This window comes from Lygodium microphyllum, chromosome 1 (assembly GCF_053477565.2).
Source record: "Lygodium microphyllum isolate KBCC chromosome 1, Lygodium_microphyllum_v1.1.10, whole genome shotgun sequence".
NCBI lineage: Eukaryota > Viridiplantae > Streptophyta > Polypodiopsida > Schizaeales > Lygodiaceae > Lygodium > Lygodium microphyllum.
In genome coordinates this window covers 63278179-63286785 of record NC_141135.1, presented here as the reverse complement: position 1 = coordinate 63286785, position 8607 = coordinate 63278179, and positions in this window count along the sequence as shown.

Sequence of the window (8607 nt, the reverse complement as noted above, 5' to 3'; positions counted from 1 at the left end):
TTAAGTTATTGGCACAATATATTTCTTTAAGGAATTTCACTTATGTTGGGTAAGACATCCAAAACAAAAAATTCATGCATTGTTTAACATGGTATAAGAGATGTACTCAACACTTCTTTATGGGGAGGAGAATCCTCATTAGAATGTAAAGTTGCCTTAGGATAAGGTCTATCTTGGCTATGGAAGCTGTTGCACGATGGTGTGATTGTCATTGCATCATTTGATATACGTTTGAAAGGATTGTTTATGTTTGCTAGAATCTAGATCTCTAATTGAAAAGATTAACAAACTGGATAAAAGGAATGATCGTGCTAGGCTACCCCCAAGCTGGCACTGCGTGACCCTACTCCAAGGGGGTCATGGTTATTGCTTTGCGAGGCTTAGACCGGCTTTGTTAGTGAAAGGTTTGCCCATAGGGATAGTCTTTGGCAGTAGGAAATGTGGGTGCCAAGGGGGCCTCTAGTCATAAATCTTGCATTGTTCTGAGAATCTTATGAGCCCCTTTGTGACCTAGGATGGGATCCTCGAACCCTAAATACTAGTTACATGGATGGAATCTTGGTGGGCAGAATACCCTCGTGGAATTCTGTGTATCTTCTGCAGGGTCGAAAAGATGGAAATTGTAATAAGCTTCCAATATAATAAAGAAGTTTGTTTTATTCAAGGATTGTTTGAATTGTATGCGTGTCCGTGAGATAAATTACGTGAAGGAACATGTGATTTAATGGACTAATTAAGGAAGCTAGTTGTATATGTTCCAATAAGTGTGTTGTAAGTAATAAAAAAAACTAAAGATAATTCAGTTTCATCAAAGGAAAGTAGGTGGGCGTGACCCTTGACAGGTCCGTCCAATGGTAGGGTGGTCCCCCTAGTTAGTTGGGAGCTTTTCTAAATCATCAATAGAAAATAGGGAGACGATAAATTGACCAACTAGTCATTAGGTGGAACCGACTTGCATTGTTTGAGGAGGCCAGAATGGGATTTTTCCTTAGGCACAGGAAGGTTGACGTACCACACTCCCCTCCGCCTCCCATTCTCTTTGAGCTAAGTGCAATGGCAAGTCCGCTTCAGATTGAGTAATCCTGTAGAAGTGGGAACTCGAAATTATTGATGCTAGCTAGTTGTTAGGAGACTCATCTGATTTTAGGAACCCGAAAATTCAGGTCTTCGATCCTAGTGGGTTCGTCGGCTGGAATTCTCCTGTTGCAAAGTAGACTTAGTAGGGCTTAAGTGACAAACCCCATGATGTTCCAAGGGAGTGTCAGGCGGCATCATTTGTGGAAAACCTACTAATGGACTACTAAAAGGTGTGTCGTGGATTGAGATTGGCGGACACCTCACAGTTAGTATCAAAGCACATGTTAGTATAGAATACAATGTAAGCTTATGAAAAAAAAAATTGTGATGGTAAACATAGCCTAGGACATGTTTTCTTCTCTTTGTTAATCTATGTTTTTGAATTATGGCAGAGTAATGAATCTTGGAAACGATTCTTGATCTTCCGAGTAATGTTTATGTCAGCTATGCATTCATCAAGTTTTACTTGGAGAATTCAGATGATGCAGGTACTAGATCAGTTGTACAATCCATCGCCTCTATATAATGAAAGACGATGGATGATTAGCAGAGGATACTGCTATATCAATGCAAGCCATCTAGCTTATCTTCAGAATAATCTGAAAAGGGTAAAATGGATGGAAAATCTTAAAGTTGTTGAGATCTATCTATTTTATGAGGCCAATGTAAACTCAATCATATATACTTGAGGCGAGAAGATCAAACTAAACTAGTATAACTATGAGAAAGTTACGAATATCCTTCCATCTGATAGAATAAAAGTCATAGGTTGCTCTAGCCGCCCCAACTACAAAAAAGGACGGATTTCCTAAACTCCCTCAAAAATATAGATTCCTAGATATCTACTCTCCAAATCCAAGTTACTTCATAAAGGATGTATCAAAGTGTCATGCTTAGATTGTAATAGGGAATCCTTTTCTGGAAGAAAATAAGATGAGCCTATGAGCTATCTAAATAATGTATTTCTTTCCAGTTGATTACCTTGTACATCCATTATAATAAAGATTGATTGATACTTTATCAATCAGGGAAATAATGGAACCTTATTTTCCCTTGAAACCTCTGAAATTGCAGTTTAACTTTAGCAATGGGAAAAGAGTTTTAATTGAATTTTTAAAAATAAATTAAGCGAGAAATAATTTGAGTATCAGACTCTAATATTAATGCTATACAAATTTCCTAAAGTTTGACTTGGGAACTGCTGAAAATTTCCTAGTATTTTGAACCCATAATAATTCCCAACGGAGCTCAAGAGAAAATGAATATTTTGAAGCAAGTCAAACCTTTGGAATTTGACGAGAAAGGTGAGAAGGTGGAAGCCAATGCAAAAATTTGGATCAAATCCATGGAATATTATTTTATTGTTGTTGGAACTATCCTGGCCAACCAAGCCATGATAGCTAAGCTAAAATTAATTGGCGAAGCTCAACCCTGGTGGAAGTAGTGGTGCCGAGATCAAGATGTCCCTGAAAATACCATTACTTGGAATCTGCTGAAAGAAGCTGTAAGAGGAAGATATTTACCTCTAGCTTATTGCACCTAGAAAATGAATGAATTCTTTAATTTGAAGCAAATGGGACTGACCCTAGAAGCATATTACTCCAAGTTTGTTTCTCTTCTTAAATATGCACCCCCCATGGATACTGTTCAACAACTGTCCAAGTTTTGCAATGGACTAAATTCTCCTTTGAACACTCGTTTGGAATCAATGTGCCCAATAGACCTCCAAGATGCTTTGATTCGAGCAGCTCCTATTGTGCGAGAAGTACAATTAAAGCTTAACAATAATAAGTTATGGAGCTACAATAACCGGAACAAAGGAGGATTCAAAGGTCAAGCAAAAAGAACTTAAGGCCAATTTTACCAAGGTTAGAAGAAAAAGGAAAAATCTAATGCAGTTGGAAATTTTGTTCCTACCCATGGAAACAGGGATGGTCTTAGGTGCTTTCATTGTAATGAGCCATGACATTTCAAGAGAGATTGTCCAAAGCTTGGTGGAAACCATTGCCAAGGCCAATTTTGAGGTCAAGGCACAACTGCCCAAGGTCGTGGTCAAGTAGCTATGGAAAGAGGAAGAACATCAAATATTTCCCTAAAAGAGACTAATAGGAAGGAAGACCCTACTATGAAAGAAGATATTGAAAGAGCAACTATTCATGCTGCATTCCACAGGAAATGTCCAAATTATCAATATTCGGTAATACAGACTCTAGCTAGTCATTGAGGTGAATCGTTTAAAGTTTTGATTGACTGTGGAAGTATACACTCATTTATTTCACCCAAGTGTGCTAAGAAGTTAGGAATAGATACAGTAAATGCATCAAATTTGCTTGTGGAATTGGCAAATGGAAAGTACTTTCTACACAACAAACTGCCAAGGTAGAGTTTAACCTAGGAGAAAACCTTTTAAGTATGAGGTTCAGAGTAATGAACTTAGGAGCTTATGAATGTTTATTGGGAATGGATTGGCTGATTCCCAATGATGCTCATATCCATTGTGGAAAAGATCAAGTCACATTTCAGGATTTGAACGATGAAATAGTAACTACACAAGGTGAAACAAGGAAACCTAAAGTTAAATTAGAAAAAGCTTCTTGAATTGTGAATAGATTGAAGAAAGGATTACCCATTTAATTGATCAAGCTTAACAAGGTAAATCAAGATGGTTAGACAGAAGAAGAACCATCTTAGTTAAAAGAGTATGCCGATATATTTCCTGAAGAGCTATTTGAGTTACCTCTAGAAAAAGAAGTTGATTCATGAGATCAAACTTGTTCCAAGAGTCGCTCTAGTGGCAAAGAGACCTTACAAAATGTCTATTCCTGAAGCCATCGAACTAAAAGAGCAACTCAAACAATTGGTAGAACAAGGGTATATTAGGCCAAGCAGTTCACCATGGGGAGCCCTAGTATTATTCCAAAAGAAGAAAGATGGTACTCTCCATCTTTGTATTGACTATTGAGGGCTAAACCAGGTAAAAATAAAGAATAAGTACCCGATCTAGAGGATAGAAGAGCTTCTTTATCGTCTACAAGGAGCAAGGATCTTTTCTAAGATCGGTCTTTGGTAAGGATATTACTAGATCAGAGTCAAGGATGAAGATATTTCTAAAACTGATTTCAACACAAGATACAATCATTTCAAATTCATTGTGATGTCATTTGGGTTGACAAATGCTGCAACTACCTTGAACATGTAAATGCAAGACATTTTCAGACCTCATCTCGATGATTTTGTTCTTGTATTCTTTGATGACGTCCTAACTTATTCTAAGGAGGAAGAAGATCATGAACCACATCTTCGCATTGTCTTGGAGACAATCAGAACACACAAGTTGTATGCCAAGAAAAAGAAGTGTGTCTTCTTCAAAAGGAAGATTGAATACTTGGGATTCATAGTGTCTATTGAAGGTATATCAGTAGATCCCGCCAAGGTCAAAGATGTTCAAGATTGGCCACCCCCAACCACTATCAAGGACATGAGAAGTTTTTTAGGTCTAACATGATAGTATAGGATATTCATAAGAAACTATGCCCAAATTGAAGCACCTCTTGCAGACCTACTCAAAAAGCAAGTTGCCATTAACTAGACGTCAATTGAGCAGTCTAGCTTTGAGGAACTAAAGCATAGTTTGGTAATTTCTCCTATCTTAAGGCTACCTAACTTAAGCAAGGAATTTGAAGTTTTCATAGATGCCAACTCTCTTGCATGGGGATACGTACTAATGTAGGAAGGTCATCCTGTAGCTTACTCCTCGAGAAAGTTGAAAGCCCATGAAAAGAGATATGCTACTCATGACCTAGAGTTGTTAGCTGTGATTCATGCTCTCAAATTATGAAGACATTACTTGCTTGGAAATAAGTTTTCCTTAATCACAGATCATAAAATTCTTAAGAGGATTTTTACTCAACCTGATCTTAATATGAGGCAATGATTGTGGATTGAAATTCTTCATGAGTATGACTTTGAAATTAAGTTCAGACTTGGTAAAGAAAATGTAGTAGCAGATGCCCTTAGTCGTAAAGCCTTCCTTAATGCTTTTGTCGCTAAAGAACCATCTAGGGCAAAAACTCTAGCTACAATGGTATTAATGCCAACTAATCCTATCATTGAGTTGACTAAGGATGAAGCAAATAAGGACCCAGACTATCAACAATTGTTTTGGGAAGTTTAGAATAAGGAACAAGATCCCAAACTCAAGACTAAGTATCAAGAATTCTCTATAGATGAAGACAAATGACTTATTTATTTCAGAATGAGACTATGCATTCCTTCAAGTCAAACTGTCAAGAGAAGGATACTTTGGGAAGCACATGATTCTCCTTCTTTGAGACACCCGAGATATGCAAAAACTCTAAATATTGTAAGGAAAAGCTATTACTGGAAAAAACTTAAGGGTGATGTACTTAAGTATGCCACTGAATGTCTAAATTGCCAAAGAGTAAAATCTGAGCGTATCAAGTTACCAAGAAAACTCCAGCCACTTGACATTCCCTAGATGAAATGGGAATTTATTAGCATGGACTTTGTAGTTGGGTGTTATCTTTTGTGCAAGGAGGATATAACTCAATAATGGTAATAGTAGACATGCTAACAAAGGTCGCTCAACTTATTCCAACAAAAACCAATTACAAAACTTCACATATTGCAAGAATTTTTGTAAAATAGATTTTTAGGTTACATGAGTTACCTAAAAGGATCATCAGTGATCATGATTCTCTTTTCACATCACATTTCTGGAAGAGTTTATTTGAAGCCTTTAGAACCTCGATATTGCTTATCATCCACAAACTGATGGGTAGACATAATGAGTTAATAAAGTGATTAAGGATATTCTACGCGCATATTGCAGCAAGGAACCTAAAATGTGAATTCAGTATCTATCCTTAGTGAAATTTGCTTATAATGGCTCCTATCATCAAAGTATTCAAATGACTCCATTTCAGGCACTATATGGTCAAGATTTCTGTATGCCTCTAAATTTTTCCGATCCTACTCTAAGGGCAGAAGCTTATTAGACAAGATATTCAAGCTTCCAAGGACCGACAAAGGGTGTATGTTGATCTAAAAAGGCAAAAACAAATCTTCAAAGAAGGAGACACGGTCTTCATCTGTGTCCATCCAAAGAAGAGTTCTTTGTCCTTAGGAGAATTTAAGAAGCTAAGTCCAAGATATTGTCGACCCTATAAGGTTCTCAAGTGCTTAGGACCAAGCGTTTATAAGATACAACTCCCTGAGAATACAAAAATCCACAATGTGTTTCATGTTAGCTTATTGAAAGCATACGTAGCTAACCTAAACCATGTCCTTGATGATCAACAAGTTATAATACCTAACCAAGGAGTCCTTGAGCTACAACTTGATAGAGTAATTGATGCAAGGGAGAGAAAATTAAGGAGTGGAACCCTTAGAGAATACCTTAACTAGTGGAAAGGATTATCCTAAAGAAGATGCTACATGGATAGATGAGAATGCTCTTCATCAACAATACCCACGGTTTCTCTCAAGATGAGGATATCTCGATTTCTCTAAGTGGAGGAGGATGTAATACTTCCACGCAATTAAAAGTCAATTGGTTAGTTCAAAAGTTAGTTAGTCAATTAATAAGTTAGTAAGGTTACTAACTAAAGTAAAAACTAACTAACGTTAATAAATAAAATTTTTTATTTAATTAAAAATTAAAAAACCAAGAGTTGTAACCCAACATTTTTTCCAAATTGACAAGGATTATAATCACCCATCACGGAAGTTACAATGTGAATGAGAGTTATGAGCCATATTAGTCATTAGTGTCAATGTATATAGTTTGGATGGCCCAAAAATAATCAATTTTTGGACAAAACTAACATATTTTAGATATTTTAAATATTATCTATGTAAATATCCTAAAAAGATATGGAAATTTCTAGAACATGATGTCATGTAAAAAAATATATGTGGTTTTTTCAGCTACTTTTGGAGATTTAATGAAAAAAAAGAAGGATTGGCAAAATCGCCCATGTTGCGATCACAGTTTATAAGCAGAAAATAGCATTTCAAATAGGGAGAAGGAGTGATCAAGAAGATTTATAATCAAGTGCCTTGGCATTTTACCCCCCTTTTAGAGCCAATACAATTATCAGATTTGTGATTTGAGCATTAGATTGCATCTTAGAAGTTCAGATCGCTGGTTTTGCCAAGGTCCCCTCCACAAAGAGCTCTTCTTCTCAGCCACAACCCTTCTTCTCTTATTTAGATATAAATATGAGGCATGGGGAGCAGTTAGAGAAGCACAAGGAGATCCCAAGAGGCTATGAGAGAGAGGGAGGTAGAAGGATACCTCTCCAAGAAGCTGCAAGAAGGAGCTTGAGAGAGAGAGAGAGAGAGAGAGAGAGAGAGAGAGAGAGAGAGAGAGAGAGAGAGAGAGAGAGAGAGAGAGAGAGAGAGAGAGAGAGAGAGAGAGAGAGAGAGAGAGAGAGAGAGAGAGAGAGAGAGAGAGAGAGAGAGAGAGGAGTTACCTCGAGAGGCTAGGGGGAGAGAGTTAGGTCAATTCACCCCTATCTCGGTCTTTGACTAAGCCATCTTCTCTTATGCTCTCCCATCTCAAATTTCCTCTGCCTTCCCTATCTCTGAACACGCTCGCAAACGATGGCTCCAAAGCGACGAGGTGGAATGACCACGGGAACCACCGCAATTGGTTAAGGAACATGTATTGCCAGAGATACGGGAGTGCTCAAGGTTGCCAGAGTTGCCACTACCAACAATGAAACATTGGGTGTGGCAAACACAAGCACAAGCAAAGACGAAATTCCTAATGTTGTCGTGCCAAACCAAGTTATTCATTACTAGGTTATTATTTCGCCACATAAAATATTAGCTTCTATATTTTACAGTTACACGAATTGACAGCTTCATCTGAAAAGCATATTAGTACATGCATAAACAATTAATTGCTATGAATTTAGTTAGATTAAGTGAGATTCTAAATCATGGAATCATGATGGAAAGAGTTACAAGAGGTTATTGCACATATGACTTTATGAGCACTCAAGATTAGTAAAATAACTTGATATAATTATTGTCAAACGTGACAAGGTTAAGTGTTGACTTACACTTAAAAAGTAAAACTCTATTTAAAGGATCTGAAAGTCATCTCGTTAAGTTATTGGCACAATATATTTCTTTAAGGAATATCACTTATGTTGGGTAAGATAGCCCAAACAGGAAATTAATGCCTTGCTTAACATGTTGTAAGAGATGTACTCAACACTTCTTTATGGGGAGGAGAATCCTCATTAGAATGTAAGATTAGCTTAGGATAAGGTCTACCTTGGCTATGGAAACTATGAATTGCATGATGGTGTGATTGTCATTGCATCATTTGATATACGTTTGAAAGGATTGTTTGTGTTTGCTAGAAACTAGATCTCTAATTGAAAATATTAACAAATAGGATAAAAGGAAGGATCGTGCTAGGCTACCCCCAAGCTGGCACTACGAGACCCTACTCCAAGGGGGTCATGGTTATCGCTTCGCGAGGCTTAGACCGGC